This window comes from Neopsephotus bourkii, unplaced genomic scaffold (assembly GCF_033783945.1).
Source record: "Neopsephotus bourkii isolate Nb327-2 ecotype Australia unplaced genomic scaffold, CSIRO-AGI_Nbou_v1 NB_678, whole genome shotgun sequence".
NCBI classification, from domain to species: Eukaryota; Metazoa; Chordata; class Aves; order Psittaciformes; family Psittacidae; genus Neopsephotus; species Neopsephotus bourkii.
In genome coordinates this window covers 2,700,699-2,718,356 of record NW_026901177.1, presented here as the reverse complement: position 1 = coordinate 2,718,356, position 17,658 = coordinate 2,700,699, and positions in this window count along the sequence as shown.

Genomic DNA, 17,658 nt, shown 5'->3' with positions numbered 1-17,658 from the left:
TCATTGCCTCTTGCTCAGAAAACATCCTCATTATAGAAAACATTAGGAGCAAACAATCAATTAAAGGAACAAAAGAAATGTTCAGAGCCAGGACTTAGAAACCCATCTGCATCTGTTTCTCTTTTGTCATGAGTATCACCTTATGCTTTCTGAGGGTCTGATCCTGCTTTTGATGCATAAGCATCAGCTAGAGCTGCATGCACATAGCAAGGAGAGAGTGAGACCCCGTGAGCAAAATCACTCAGTGTTGCTGGAGCACATCTCAGGTTGATGACAATGTTCTTGACAACAGCAGAAATGCAGAAGCACGCCCATAGCTGCGGTAGATATCACATGTCAACATCAGCACTTCCCATGTTTATGAAGAATTTGATTGAATAAAGGGCCTGGCAATAAACTATACAAGTGATTCCAGATTGCAGCACACATCCATCATATGCCTTTTCTCCCCTAGAATATTGCATTTCACCTAATTGGTGACACAATGTTAAGTGACTCAGACTGTTGACCACCCGTGCAGAGCAATGGTTCCCTCATTCTTCATTGCTGTGCCTTCCCGAGAACAGCAACTCCTCCAGGTTCACCAAAACCACCTCATTTCACCAAAGTACATTCTTCCACCTTTAGTGGGAACACAGCATGCACATGAACTTATGACAGTAAAACGTAATTTGTTCACATCTTTGCCTTCAGGGTGAACACTAAGATGCTGCCACCAGCCAGAAAATTTGTGATCTAATTTAGAGGCAGTGATACATGTCTTTTCTCTGAGGCTTCTGGAAAACAGAGCTGGGTTCTGCCTTTCACATGCTAAAAATGTCCAGGTTTTATCCAAAAGGCAGCAGGCTGAGACAGAAATGAAGGCACCTCACAGAGGGCTGTTGGCTGTGCACACAGGCCCGTGCTCCAGGCAGGCTAGCATGCACTTGGACACCAAGTTTGATGCTGGGAGTCCCTCAGCTGCTGCCGGCAATGGTCATTTGCAACCACCAGCAAGGGGGAAAAGCAGGGTTTTGAGATTCATTTTTGTCACAGCTGCCCTATTAATTGTTTTAAATGGCTGCTCTACAATCTTCTATGCACTTTCTCCTTAGCCTTCAATTGCAGTGCAGAATAATGCAGCTACAATGAGTGATAGGATGTTTCAGCTACAATTTTAATGCACAGCATCCCATTTCACCTGCTTAACCCTGCCTCCTGCGGGGTGTTTGAGATGGGCTTAGAAATATCACACAAAAAGACCAGAAATATTTTTTCCTCTTTTAGAAAATTTCTGGGTAAAGTCTGATTCTTCCAGTCAAGCTAAAAATACTGCTGCTTCATTGTGAAGCAGCACTCGGAAAGGTTTCCTAAAGGTCATAGACTGGGACTGAGGGTTTGAGCTCCCAAGATTTACACTTAGCTCTTGCTCTAAACTGTTATGTGTTATATGCCTTTGCTCTCCTTTGCCCTGACGTACTCAGACAAGTGACAACTGCAGGGTTGGAGATGCCAGCATGTCCAGCTCATACGTGCCCTGCTAAACAGCAGCTGGAGCACAAGATACCACCACACATCCCCAGGCCAACAGGGTTGTGAGGGAGTCATCGCCTTGGCTCCTGGTAACTTGGATTAGGAGGCTCTTTCTTGGGGAGGGCCATTTCTAGCCAGTCTCACATCTGGTACTTAGCTCTGGCTCTATCCCCATGGCATCACCCAGCAGATGAGCAGTACAGAAGTATGGTTAACACCAGAGAGCACTGGATTTGGGGCAAAGAAACAGAAAGATATCCCACACCTTAGCAGATCCATCCCTTCTGACAGAACATTTCCCTTGTTCTACCTTTCTTCCCAGAAGCAACTCCCTAGGGGCACCAGAGGGGGAGACATGGAGATCCAGGGCCAAAACTGAGACCTGAAAACGAAACATTTACCACTAGTCCAGCTCCTTGCTCCCACCATGGGACTTACATACTAACCTAATTTAGCAAGAAGCGTTGCTGCTGCTTTGTTAGGGATATCGCTTTAGTGGTAAAGACAGTGTCTCACAAGAGCTCCGGTTCTCCTCAAGTTAACTACAGCTGAATGCAACTGCTTCAGCACTCTCCTTTTGGGGGCTTTCAAGCCAGGCAGAAATTCAGTGGATTTGGAATTAAAACCTTGAACCAAATCTCCCTGATGAACAGTAATTTCCAAGGAGCTTCTTAACTGTACAATAAAAGGGTTTTCCAGGCTTGTTGATATTCTTCGCTGCAGTTCAGCAGTAGCATGGGCAGGAAGACAAATACAATACATTACTGCCGTGTGCTGTCAAGAATTAACAAGTGAGAAATAAGTGTGAGCTGCGTGTTCGGCAGGCGCTGCCTGCACCCTCAAACACCCTCCGCGGTGACAACAGGCATCCCTCAGGGACGCGGCTAAAACCTCCGCGCACTGATTCTCGCCGCACCTGCCACGTGTAACGCCCCAGCTGCGGAGCTGCGCAGGAAGGCGATCCTGTCCGAATCCCTGCGGAATCGGGCCTGTAGTAAGCATCAAAGCTCCTGAGGTAACCCCGGAGGCCAGGGGTGAGTTTTGGGGATGACTCCGGGTCACCGCGGCGCTCAGCTCGCAGGAGCGCTGAGGGGCGGGAGGGAAGCGGTACTGCGGCGGTGCGCGGGCGCCACCTGGCGACGGCAAGAAGCGGCTGCAGCGCGGGGCCCTGCAGGGACGCGGCCCCTCAGCAGTACCGGCCTCCGGCTCACGCCCTCCTTCCTGCGGCTCGGGCTGGGCTAAATTAAGCTGAGAATCACCCTTGCCGCCGCTGGGAAGCTGGGGGACTGCCAGCGTCCCGCTCGGACCTTCCTCCACAGGCTTCACCCGCAAAACCGAAGTCAAAGACCCTACAACAGCACTGGTGTTGCCGCAGCCCGCACAGGCCCGTGGCTGCAGCGCAGTCTGCAGTTTGCCTGCGGTGCCAGGGAGGTCAGCAGTCACCCACCCACCGCCCTGGATAACCACTTAAATTATCATAAATAACGTTGTTACCAAGCTCTTCGACAGAGTTTCTGCCATGCAGGCCAGGGACATCCTGCCAGCACCCAGAACAGCTCTGTCTCATCCACAAAGCACCAGAGCTGGCAGAAATGACTGTTACAGGCATTTACGTTCAATCCCTGCTCTCCAGAAACTAAGCTCTTCCAGCAATTGAAAACAGTCAGCAGTATCCTAGATAGTGTAAACAATTGCAACCAGGAAGTGAAGATACCACTTCCCCATCTTAGCTGCTGAATGACTGCTGCCATATGATACCCCTCCGATCCCTCCACTTTGTCACTTAAAAAAAAACAACGAACAAGCCCCCAAGAATCCACTCCCTCCCCCCCCCCCAAAAAAAAAACCAAAACACAACAATCCCCAGTGTTTACATCATAGCAAGTAAAGATAATGTGAAAGATACTGGGTTAAGCCACTTACATACAACGGTGTTGTCCAATTCCACAGACAAGAAGACCTAAGAATACGTGTTAGGTCCTTAACTGAAGTCTCTTGACTTTATAGCATTGTTGGCTTTAGAGGTGAGAAGAACTGGAACACAAAACTGGAAGGCTCATATTTAATTCTCAGCTGTTCTCTGAGGCTCCTATGACTGATTTCAGACCTGCCCCGGCACCACAACCTGGACATATAAATGACCTCATCCACAGGGTCTGGAGCATTTGTGATTTTGGGTTACTTGCCCTGTGTCTCACTCTCCCATCCATGATGCAAGAAGACAGATGACTGTCACAGAGACTTGTGTGAGATGCTGGTACATGAATTAAGCTGGTCACAAACCTTTCCCATTCACTTGTCACCCATATGAGGGAAAAAAAACATCATCATGGTACCTTGCTGCCAGCCTGGGAGAGCAAAGAGAAGATGCAGGTTATGCCCAGGAACAGCCTGCTCCCCATATTGGCACAAGCTCACTTGCAGTTGGAAATCTATCAACTGGCTTTTGCAGACGTCTTGCACATTTACATCTCTCTGCAGACCCTATTTGTATCTGTCTGTGTATTTAAGCCTTTCTGTTGGAGCCAGTTAGGAAAGAAGAGGGTGATTCTAGACAACACAGTAAGGTGACATTAATGCTCCAAGCTCACAGCCTTAAGTAGAGGATCATAACTATTGTGGGGCTGGGGTATTCATCATCACCAGGGACTAGAGTGAGCATGAAGCCAACAGCATTCAATGCTATGTAAAGGTCAAACTGCACACTTGAACAACATCTTACCTCAGAATTGCTTTCTGGGGACTATTAGCCCAGTTTCAGTGCCTTGTGATGATGCACTGAATAACCAGTGCTGTTCCCATTTAACATGTGGGTAAGTGAGATGGAGATAAAATGATTCACCTGCCCAAACATTACTCCACTTGTCCCACCAGCAAACTCCACAGCAGCAGTTACAGTCAGAAATTCCCAGGCCCTAAATCTGGCTTTTATTCTAGCTGCTTTCCACCAGAAAAGAGACTTAAATGTTGAGATTTCACCAAAGGTGAGTGACAGAGTTTCCCCCATACAGGGAAGTTTTTATCTGATAGAAAATGAAAGCTTTCCTGGAGCTCCTGGAAGGAAGAAAGGCCTGTGGTGAAAAAGCTGACCACAATTCCATCACATGCAACATTCGTTTTGTACCCTTGGGGCTGCCTTTGCTTTGTCTTCTGTGGGTCCCGGGGACTGAACAGCTAAAACTTAAAAAAGCCTGGCACCCAAGTGAGAGCTCAAAGGAAAATTGTAGCTATCAGAAGTCAGAGCCTGGAAAATGAGCATTATCATCTCTGTGGAAAAAACAAGTGCACATACAGCTGAGATCGGTCATTTCAATCTTGGCTTCTAGAGCTCTACCAGAGCACTCAGACTGTGATAATTTATAATTAGGAGTGGGTGATTTATTGCACACTGATAGCCTTGTAAATCAAGCTGAAAAACCAGGCCTGTCAGAAGCTGTCTGTTAGCATTTCTATCTCTTTCTATGCTTACTGCTACTGAAGAAACTTCAGACTGTGCTATTGCAGGTCCCACTTTCCTTTCACCTGTCATTTTAAGAATTTCTGCTCCTATGAAAGGGCTGAAAAATCTGGGGTTTGATGCTGCAGGTCATGGCCCAAAATACTCCCCCAAACCTATTCCTCCCAAGAACACAAAAAACCTCTCCCGTCTACTGCATTTTGTGTCCCGCATTTAAGGAACGCGCAAAACTTCAAATACACTCAGAGACAAGCTGGTTGCAACTCACAGGAGCAGTGCGGGCAACCACAGTGCAATGCAAAGCCAGATCAGAAGAATGAGGAAAATATTTAATCTCCATGAATCTTCTTACCAGCCTGGCTCCCTGCACACATCACATGAGCTCCCCGCCTGCTGCTGCAGCCCATTTTGACAAACGAACCATCCTCTCTCTGACACTGCTTTTCGTCTTCCCTGGATGTGGGTCTCCCCAGGGTACCAGCCGTTGCATGCACCACCTCCCCTGTCTGAACCCACTGCTGCAGTATTAGTTTCTCCACCTGTCTTACAGAGAAATGGCAAAAGAGAGATCCATAAAAGATGCAGATAATATATTTATATAATGTAACACTCCTGCTGGCTGGTCTGGTCACCCTAGGCTAGTTGTGGGAAGGACCACAAAGGTCCAGGCACATTTTCCCTGTTGCTTAGTTTACCCCATGAGGAGCAGTGTGGTCTTTTCCCACTTTGACACTGTTTTTTCCTTTTCAGGAAATTTCTTCCTGACCCCATCAGTTTGTACCCTGAAACATGAAAATAGATAAATATAGAGATGACAATTTCATTTCCAACCATATTTTTTGTTTTCATAAATGTCTCTAGTTTAAGGTGCTTGGCAGTTTGCATATTAAATAGCCTGCCTAGTTTTCATTTTGCCACATCTTTGTATTATATTATTTTTACAGCTGACAAGCACTGTTAGACTGTAGGAATGCTGCAGTGTCAAGAGCAGATTGAATTTGCTGATTGCTGGAGTTCTTTGTGCTGCTCACACAAAATTTCTTTCCCCTATGATACATCTGTTGTTTGTATATTCGATAAAGTTAATATCTGTGAAATCAGTCATTTCCCCTAGCTCTAAATTATACTGCAACAGACAGAAGATTGACTTCATTGTATTGACAAGAGAGCTCTCAATGCTTATTATTTGTGGTGACTTGGAGAGATTACAAAAGCACACAGAATGGCTTTATCAGGGGAGTATATTTCTATAAAACGTGATAAGGTGGTGTATGCACACTAACAGTGGGAATACTTTTTAACAAACTTCAACTTTTCTAGTATTTGGGGGAGGAAGAATTAAAAAAAAAATAGCTTAAATCAATGTATCATTCTTTTCCTCCCTTCATGCCAGTATCCTGTTTAACACCAATCTCATGTGCAATATTTATGTCTACATAAATAATTTAGGAACCAATTAATCCAATTCTTTTATAATTACCTCTTATAATGGCATACAGCCCAAATCCCAGCAGCTTAATTGCTACTTAATGGAGATATTTATGACACCAGCACTAGTAAAGAATATAGGCGCTCTCACTTATTTCAAGCAGATTTGAGGCTTAAGCTAATAAACTGCTGATTTGAATTTCAAACGCCTCCAAAGTTCTGGCATTTGAAGACACATGTTTTTTTCAATTTGGAGCAAGAGGCTTCAACTCTTCTATTTCACATCTGACCAGATGTTAGGGCACAGGAGTCAGCACTCATTTACTGCAAGACAACAATACTGCAGTACTATTTCTCTGATGCTTTTGTTAGAAAAAGGTGAAGATTTTATGCTAAAACAATCATATAAAACAGTAGAACTGATTATATTTAAGAAATTTTAAATCAATAGTGTGGTTTTGTATATTAGGAAATGTTGTAACTTTGTAGCTTGGTTTGCGGTCCTGTACCATGGTTACTCTAAACAAATGTTACAATGGTAGCAAGAGCTAACATACCCATATATGGTGAAGGGTACATGAGCAGATATGAAAAAGTATTGTAAAACTCTATTGAAGCAGAAACCACGGGCATACTAAGGGTAGTCAAGTGAGGATAAGAGAATGCTGGCGTCTACATAATGGTTGGGGCCTGTCCAAAGAACGAAAGGTGAAAAAGGACAGAGCAAGGAAGACTCCTTACTTCATCAGGGCGACCACCAGAGGGGGCTGCGCAAGCACAGGGGAGGATGATGTCATAATAGACTGATGTGGTAATCCTTAATGCATCTGTATTAGTCAATGATGTAATCTGTATTGAATAGTGTATAAATTGCGGACTCGATGTGATGGGGGTCGAAGCCAGATTTGGGCGCGTGCCCCTGGTTTCCCAGCGCTGCAATAAAACACCTCGTATAACCATTCCGGCGGTTATATGCCAGTTCTTACGCTAACACTTTGACTCTTGCAAGCAGGGCTGTGCTGGGTTTTGACCCCACAAATATGACCAAGTTTGACCAGGTTAGCTTAGCACATCGTGAGTATAACCAGAGTGCAGATCACTCTGAGTTCAATCTATAAGCCTTGCTCAGTACATGGGAGTGCCCTGATTGCTAAGGGCATCTCAGATGGGAATGGGATGCGATGCATTATGAATCCTGTCTTAATGAACCACCCCAAGGACCATAGTAAATGCTTAAGTGAATAGCATCACTCAGACAGGTGAGAGCAGAAATGTATCATGTAGATCTGGGAATGTTAGAATCAGGTAAAAGGTTTCTTATGTACTATTCACCCATCAGAGAGAAAGATGTAAGGGCAATCTCCAGCTTTGCCAATGTTCCCACCAATGCCTCTATGCGGATCCAGGAGTTTATCATTTCCATCTGTGGCCAGCACTGCAGTGATCCAGCATGCCACAAACCTGATTAGCACAAATAGTCTGGTGCTTGACACAGCTGCCTGTGCCAGTCCCCAATTACATTTTCATAAGCATGGAAGGAAAGTGTAACATGGCAAACAAGGATGGTCCTGCAACTCTCTCAGGACTGGCCAAAACTGTGGGAGCAGCTGGCAGTGAGAGGCCCTGACATCTGAGTGCCAAGTTAAGGTCTGCAGCATGCATCAGGATGCTCCTGCAGAGATGGGAGTGCTGTAGCCAGCAGTACTGTGCCACCCTGGCCAGTCCCACAGGAAGGAGGACAGAGGTCAGATTTTGTTAGGCTGGAACAGTTTAAGGATTGATTTTGCTTATTTGCCACATGCAAATACAAAATTTAGTAACAGCACAACCTCACAGTAGATGCAGGTAGCAGCTTAGTGAGTATTTATGATAGTTACCTGAAAGAACTGGATAACCAGCTTTGTCTGCTAACAATAGATTAGAAAACACTTGGAAAAGTAAACAGCATATAAAGGGATCTTTCAGGTCATAACTCAGCAGAGCTTTTGCTCTAGTCATATCTGTTGACACTTTGATGTCTTGTTTTATGCAGTCAGGTTAATAAGGAAATTAAGATCACAAGCAGAGTCACGAATAATCAGGTGTCACTGGTCACGTCCTCTTGTTCTGTCATTTATACCTCAATAGGGGAAAAATGACATGATTTAGAAACAAAGGAAAGTTAGCTCTCCCTGCTTCAGCTTAGCAGGCCTGTAATTTTTCCATCATCCCTTCAGAGGAAAAAGTGAAAAAGAAACCTTACAAAAGGAATAAATGCTTAGGGGCTATCTAATTTGGTAGTCAACTCTACAACATGATTTCAAGCGAGTAGCATATTTCCTGAGCATGGTTTGACACACACTGCCTGCTATATGATCATCTTGTGAGGTTGTCTCACACATCATTTAAAATAAACCTCCTTGAAAATGCGAGAGCATTCCTTGAAGTGTCATATAATTACATATGTGGTGCCTTTTCCTTTGCGTATGTTGCATGTCTCTCAGTATGGCTGTGCACATGCTCTGACATAACTCAACATCTAGAGCAAAGGAAGGGGAAAAGCCTGGAGCAGTACCCTGCACCCTTCCTGGCAGGGATGCTTCACATTCATGGACTGTTTTAAGCAGCATGTTACAAGATAGGCACTGGTATTCAGGTAGTCAGAGGCAAGTGTGGCATTTCTGAGTAAGGCTTTGTCTGCATTGGGTGGCTGCATCAATCTGGTTTACTTCAGCCTCTGAAGCAGCAAAGTTTATTAAGCAGTACAAACAACCATCGGCATATATGCATTTGGGATTCAAGGGACTGCATTCAAGTCGAGCTCAATGCAGTCTCGAGTGATTTAAATTAAGGGAAAATAAACAGTTCTTAAATGAAAAATGAACACCCACAAATTGTCTGGCACAGGTTTATACTCTCAGAAAATCACTCCTTCTACTAGTGTAATTTTCCCATCATGAATAAGTTCTAAAATGTTAATGGCTTTCAACTTGCAAGCACACAATGCCCTGAAACTTTGCCCTGTTACTTGTAAAGTGTGCTCTACCAAGAAGTACTTGATAATTAGAGGGGAATGTGCTGGTGTGAATATAGAAAACTCATTTAAAACTATTTAAAAGCTCAAGAATACAGCTTCAAACTGAGAGTCACTTAGGTTTTATGATTGCTTTTATCTGTACTAGCAGCTAAAGACATCCTCTGAAATCTTAAACTAGTCCTAAAGATGGTTTAGTCAGGGTATTTTCACGATACCTGCCAAATTTATTCCATTGTGCTGCTATTAACTGGTGGATATTTATGCATTAAGATGCAAAGGAGTCACTCCTACAACTAGCAATTCACTAAGGAAGGCTTTGTAATTAGACCAAGAGACTGGGAATTTGGATTCCTGTGTTTCTTCTGAGCTGTGGGACAGACATAATGTGCTGTCCTCAAACTGAGTCACTTTTATTCCCTTATCCACTGAATGCTCAATAAAGTTGATAAGAAATTATTGTGATATGTGTCAAGAACTGCTCAATAAAAGGATGAATTTGGGGGCATTTGATTCCCTCACCTGCATGCTCACTCTAGGGCATTTTACTGCTGGTAAGGATCTTTGAGATTCTAAAATCTACTGTTATGAGTACTTCTATTAGTGTTTATGGGTGGTTAATGAATTAATCCCAATCTGTTTGTCTCTGACCTGAATCACAAAAACCAGAAAGCTGAATTTGAACCAACAACACTGGGTAAGAGGTAGAACAGAGACATTTACAAGGAAATTAAAAAGAAATAGAGTTGTTACTGAAAGTATTTTCAAATTAGCCCTTTTTATTTGGGGAGAGGATGATATTTTTCTGGAACTATCAAATTTCTTAGGAAGAAAATTAAGCCACCCACACTCCAAGACACAAAGACTGAGGCTCACCATTTCTTGGAGAAACTTCCAGCTTTGTTTTCTCAATAAAATAGAAAGAAAACCTGACCTTCTATGTACATGCTCCTAGATCCTTCACTTTCAGCATCTGATGAACAGACAGGGCAGAGAAGCACCAGCAATCACCTGAAGAAACATCATGCAGCAGTCAGCAGGGGCCTCAGAGGGACACCACTTCACTTGTCTTGCAGAAGTCCCAAAGGGTAGCTTAGAGGGAGCATCAGGTTTCCTCTCCTCTATCTGCAGAGAGCTGGGCAGACCACTCTTTCCAGATACTGTTCTAATCTCAGCCTCTTGTTCTATTTTTAGTACACTTGTCCCCAAGGACAGGGTTATGAATAAGCCCCTTGGAGAGTCCCATCATTTTTAGAATTATGAGCCTTAATTGTTACCTCCACGAGAACTTCATCACCAGTGGTACTGTGCCCAGGCTGTACCGCACCAGTACAAGTGTGGCAAGTGCTGATCTCCCATCTCCCCACTCCTCCAAATAATCACTATCAACATTTATGATATGGGAACAAAACTGAACGCTATCAAAAGCGTTAATAAAAAAATGGAAGAATCACAGGCCAGGACAGCTCCCATGCCAGGATAGCTTTCTATGGATGTCCTCACTGCAGTCTGCCACAATTCCAGGTGGGCAACCTAACCTTTGGCTGTTGCATGGGCCAGTCTAGCCCTGAATACAGAAAACTGCTGGGTTCAAATTTTTCACTGAAGTAGCTTTATCTGGTTGAAATGTTCAACAAGACACACTCTAGAGAAAGATATTTTATCCAGAAGAATGTCTTGAGTTTAGTAACTCCACTGACTTCGATGGAAGAAGTCTCCTTTCTGAGCTGATGGTGATTTATCTGCTCCATTAAGTCCAATGACCAAGCGCACAGTGCTTTCAATGGGACCAGAAATTAGACTGTCTGTGAAAAGGAAACGGACAGAGGTTTCACCTCAGTTACTCTGATTTAAATGCAGAGAAGCTCTTGTGACTTCTTCTGTGTTATTTCAGTTCTAAAGGAACAAAATGGAGAGCAGAGCTGTGCCAGTGAACAGTTGCCTAGGCTCAAAATAGCAGGTAGTTAAAGCAAAAAATATATTCTTTTATCATGGAATTCCCCAGTATATTTGAGAAGTTACTGATTCATTTCTCACAAGTAACAAATTATTTGCATTTAATGAAAAGAAATCCTTTGCCATTTCTCACTTATTTTAAGAACATACTTACCTGAACCTGTGTATTTTGTTGGGTTTTTTTCCTCCACATATCTCTCAAGGTACAATTCAGCTAACAATAAACAAATATCTTATCCCCCATATTTAACAAATGGAATTCCATGGTAATTTCACAATCAACAATGCCTGGTGTTAAGGATTTCATTATTAAATCTGATTGAATATGATTAAACATGGCTCATGCTTTCCAAAATGGGTTGCATGATAGATTTAAATGAACTTATTAGTGGTTAATGCAGCAAAGCGTTTTCTAAACGCTAATGTTTGGCTGCCTTTGGCTCGTTAATTAGTTTGAAGATTGTGTAATTATCAGAGGTTTCAATTAGCATACATCTACTTCTTTTTATTCCCAAACGACAGTTGTTTCCGTGTAGCTATTGGAAATTCAATTATATTTATAATAAAAATAGGACATCAAACTGCACAAACAAGCACACTCTGCATGGGAACAGCATCTTTTCCTTTAAAGCCTCTTTTATTACAGCTATTTTCAAAAAGAATATAGGCTCAGCAGCTTTCTCTCAGCACAAAGAAGGGATAGCAAAGTACACGGCTTTACCAGATAATTATATACCTCTGAAGAGTTGTGCAAGATGCACGAGGTCTGAATAGGGCTTGGAAAGAAGCAGGAGCAAAGCCTGACTTTTTTTCCCTCCCTATCCCCCCTCCTTTTTTCATTTCTTTAGTACTTTGCTTTTAAAGGCCAGCAGCTATGACATGAGGCAATACAGCACAAATGCCCTATCCAGAACAGCTGAGCTGCTGTGTACATGAGGACATGGCACAAACCCAGATCCTGGTAGATGTGCAGAACCACAGAGCCATGGGCTTCAGCACAGACTAGGGAAGGGTCACCAGTTAAATACACTGATATTCAGAACAATGAATGCACCAGCAGTTCTACTTTAAAAAATACAAAAGCATGGAGATAAAGCAGAAATAGTCTCTTAAGCAGATACTAGGCACGATAGGGCCATAAATGCAACAGAAACTGAGAAATGAACAAAGTGTTACAGTCAAGGCTTGTGTCTGTAAAAGAAAGATGTGGGTTATGAGATACGGGCACTTCAGAAACATCAGCATGGACTTAGGAGAGGTGCCATAAGGATAACTCATGTCCAAGTTTCCTGGAGCTGGAAGGCTCTTGGGTGGAATTAAAAAACAGCTTGCTTTTTTTTTTTTTCCTGCAGGCATATTGAATGACAATAGCTAAAAAACCCCACAACCTGACTGGATCATTTTTCTCACACTTTTTAAAGGCATCTGTTTTCTCCAGCAAGCCTCCATGATTGTCTTTACAGCACATGCCGAATTCATGTCAGTCCTTACAACTTTTAACAGGGAACTTGTTTGTCATCAGTAGGTCTTGTTTCCACTAAATGCGGAATTCCCTGCTGTAGTTAGAGGGCCAAGCAACTGAAGTGGCAGCACAAGTGTACAAGCCAGAAAAATCAAACCTCGTAGCTGCTGGCAGAGAAGGGCTCTGTTCAGGCAATGACATGCATGCTAATGAACCACAAGAGCCACAATGCATTAACAAATGGAATAATTAAGCCCAATAAGTAACTATTACATTTGCTAGTGAAATAAAACAACTTCATTTTCTCAGTCAACTTGTGTCTCAATACCAACCAACGTGCACCACTTAGGTAAATCACCTGATGAGTTTGGGTTTTAAATTGCTATTAATCGTGAATGTTCATCCTATGCACTTTTGTGTGTGTACTTGTTATTCAAAAATGATCAACATGGCAGGATTAGGTGGATAACACTTTATGCCCCCCAAAACCTCAACACCCCCAAATCTCCATTCAAGGGAAAAAGGTAAAGAATGATTACAAAGCAAAATGTGTCACCCTTAACTTCTAAGCTATTGCTTGTTCTAATGAAAAAACAATTTTTTAATTCTTTGGTTTTCACTAAAGTAGCTGCCTATGCAATTCTTATTTCAGACAGAGATCTACCTCAACCAGTAGCAGGGGGGTTAAAAAGATAAGGCTGGGTTCCATTAATAATTTACAGTGAAATAGGGATGCCAAGGTGGTATCTTAGAGAAAAAAGAATCACACTTCCAGTGGATGCAAAGGCCTGTCACCAGGTTTACTGTTATACAGGAGCACAGACACGTTACTGGACAGGTTACCCAGTGCTCAGCCAAATTGATTAATGCCCGCAAATCCTCTCAGACCCTGCTTCCCATCTCTAAAACATGCACACCCAAGCGTCTCAGCATGGCCTAGGAGATGGCAATGACCCCCCAGCAGCAGCTCACTGTCAAGTCTTGCTGCATGTGAAAAGCCACGTTCTTCCCTCAGCCTCCACCGCCAGCTTAGAGAGACAGCAAACACAGACAGCCCATGGCACATAAGGCCCAAGGAATATAAATGGGCCCATCAGGTCAGTGAAGAATATTATTGTTGAAGGGTGCAGGGACTGGCAACATGGTGAAAAATCACAGAGCTTTTGCCACAGAATCTGAAGGGGAAGGCAGAGAATGACGAAAGGAACCAGGCTCCCAGGCAGCTCCTGGAACCTGTGAAGAGTCCCCTGGGCTGATGAAAAACTGATAAATCAAAACTTGAAATATGCACTTAAATCATTGCATTGACTTCAGGAAAAGGTGCGGCTTGGTTCAGCAGGACACCACTGAAAAGTGACAGGAAAGCGTGGCTTTTAATGGCAAATTGCAGCTGCTGAGGCAGAGGTCTCACCAAAGGTCTACAATGAATTTTTAAAGCCAGCAAAAGTGATGAAAATTTTGTTGTTCTGATGTTCTCTAGAGATTTGGCTACTGATTTCCATGGAGCCAGCAGTCAGTCACCCTAGAAATATCTGCAACACCAAGAGGGAAAAAGCCTCCCACTCTCCTGGGTATGACATTTATAGATGGGAAGGGCAAATGTGGCATTGCTCAAATGCTTTTCCTTGCTGTTGATTAGGAGGCTGCCTCTGATATTAATCATGCAGACATCCCTTTAAATCCTGCATTTAGTGCTAATGTCTGTGGGCCATGCCCCGGGAAGCTACAACAGTGGGATCAGGCAGCTCTCCTCCAAGACAAACCAATGCAAGGAAATGAGAGGAAGGTCTTTTAAATGCACAGTAGCTGACCCCAATCTCCAAAGACAACTGTGTCACACCATGCTGACAGCCTGCTACTCTTCATGCAGCCCTCATCTTTCTCTTCTCCCCTGTACGCCCACAGACACACACGCACCTGCCATAACAGACATTACATCGGAAGAACACTCCATCCACCCATCAGCTGAAAGGGCTGATGGTCCCACCGCATCATCTGTTGTATTTGCCTTTTTATCTCTTGTACTTTTTTTCTGTACTTGAGGCATACTCCAGCATCTTTAGTTCTGCAGACAGCAAAGGCCTGTACACTATCATTTACTCAGTGGATGATGAATTTGACAGCCTAATCTTAAGTTCTTAACAGCTGTGTTTATTTACTAAAGTAGTAAATTGTTTCCTCTAAAGCACAGAAGGGTTGGTTTGAACAAACTAACATCTCTGCAATTTGCTGAGATTCGGTACTCACACATGCTTTCTCTTGAAACTATACATTTTTCTATCACTGATGTATCTGAATTATAGGCAATCTTGGGATCCAATCTTTATTTTAATGACTGCTCTGGCTGCTGTATTGCATAGAGAAGGAAGTGTGGAAGTACAGTAAATGGGCTTACAGGAAATGTAAGAACCTCTGTTCTGAATCTCACTGACTACATTTGCCCCCATTCCAAGACTCTTTTCTGTTTGGTTCAGATTACACAACTCATTGCAGCACTACACTGCTCTTTTATCTTGTCTCCACACTTAACACAAACTGGACACTGGATAGTTGCATGCAAGCAGCAATGCTCTAGGTCAGAAAAGATGTTAGGATACCCTAATGTGTCTCACCTGCCCACTGAAACTTGAACCCCAGCCCTATTAGCCCAGACCAGTTTGGGTTTTGAGTTTCTGGAAATGGCTTTCAATAAGAGGCGAGCCTTGACCCCTTGCAGCAGCCCCTGAGCTGCTGGGCTTCCCACGGTGTCTGGCTTGCACCATGATGCTGCATGCTCCTTCTCTTGCCCCAGGATTGTGACTGCTTAGGAGCCTGTACAAAGCACAGCTCCTGCCCTAACAGCGGGGAAAGGAAAGCAAAATCTTGCAGCTTATCATGAGCTAAGTGTAGGTTTGCTGCAGCAAATCCAGCTGGAACAGCAGGTTTTGGAAGACCGTGGAGATGCACAAACCTAGTGGGAATACAGCACATCTTTCTTGTTCAGCAGACAGTTCAGTGATAAAACAATGCTAATAAAACCTCCTTTTGTAGTTTCCACTTCTCCTTGGGGGTATGGAAGCAGCTGAGAATACAGTACACACTTGCCCCCTCCACCACCACTGGGACTGTTGGATCCTTAAAATCCCTCTCTCAATTAGGGCCGATAAAGGAGATGTCTTTTCTTCCAACTTACTTCCTCCAGCATCAGCAGCAGTCACACCAAGACCCCAGTAGGAACGGTTCAAGTGGCTCCCCAATACAGGAAAGAGCAGAGCAGGTCATAACCCAGAACTAGAAGTGATCTGCATACTGAAAGAACAGTTTATACTTCCCACCCCCCCTCCTTTTTCTGTCATTCCCCACATACCCATAGACATGAAAGCATTTGCTCAAGAATACATCCAGACATCTCAGCATGTATCAGGCTTTTGCAGTGCGTGCAGGTAGATGTGGCAGCTGCACCCACTCTGCTGCTGGGTGATCCCACTGCCTCCATCTCTGCTGTTCCTCCCCTATAAAAACCAGACATTTTTTGCTGGGTCAGCAGGCTGAAGCAGCACACAGACAGGAACCTTGTCTCTCCTTGTGGGAGATCTTAACTGCTCTTCTACCAAGGAACACATGGTGGATGCTGTCTTAGCTGGGATGGCCGGTGCCATGTAAGCGGTATGCCTGGAACTGGTTGCTCTGGTGGCCTGTCACAGGCTGTTTCACAGTGACTAGGGCTGCAGCCAGCTGTGACTGCTAAGCAGAGTACTTGAGAGATACTACAGATGTTTGATTCTTACAACTTGCACTTTGTCCTTCAAAATTCCCATTTAGATTGAAATGACTTACACATGGCATCAGTTGAGAATTACTTCTGCATGAGTTTGCAGATGTTTGGGGGTTTTCCTGTTTTAAAAGGTGATATGTTTTTAAAAGCTTTTTATTTACAATAGATTCGGTTATTTTTGAAGCCCTGTGACACTGGTCTATTTAAAAGAAGCTCCTTGGGAAACAAGAGAGCTCTGTGATCAGAAATCAGGAATATGTGGGTCTCCCTGAGACAGAAGCAGCTCTGACTGAAATATATTTTTATCACTTTAAAAAACGTTTATTGCCTGAAAACATATTTGATATAAAGCATCAAAATTTCTTTCTCTCCTTCTTAGTACTCTTACCAAGCATATTAGCGTATCACTGGAGCATTTCATGAATTCATTCTGTCTCAATGCAGGCACCATGGCGGTGCCCCCCAGGGGGCCCTTCCCCATTTTCATTGTTTCTGGAACATTTCTGTAGCAGTGTTGGTTTGGGAGGGTTGTCCCAGGTGGAAGCCATGGGCAGATACAACCCTCAGCCTGGTCTTCTGTTCTATTTTGAGGGAAATTTAGTTTTATTTCTATCTCTGCTATAGACTTGCTTGGCAACTATGGACAAAACCTGTCACTAGCTGAAAACCAGGAAGGGGGAATAGTGCAAAGGCTTCTAGGAGAGAAAAAAGGCGTTTATGTAAAACTTCCAAGAACAATGGGGTCCCATCTTCGCTGGGACATCAGTAATGCAAACCCATTAATTACTGAGCCATTGTTCGTATTTGTTATAGCAGAATTGCAGAACTAGGAGTCTCATTTCATTTTCAGGCCCCCTCTTCCTCTCTTGTGACCATATTTCTTACAAAAGATTCTTATTTCAGTATTCATTAGATTGTTTGTCAAGAAGAGCAGGTGGTGTTGATGAACTGATAAAGATGCAATGAGGAAGGTTCAGCCTAAACAAGAAAAGACACAGTAACAGATTTCAAACATGCAAAAGGCTGCTGCGAACAATAAAGAAACAGCTTTTTTCTTTCCCCCACATTTAGTGTGG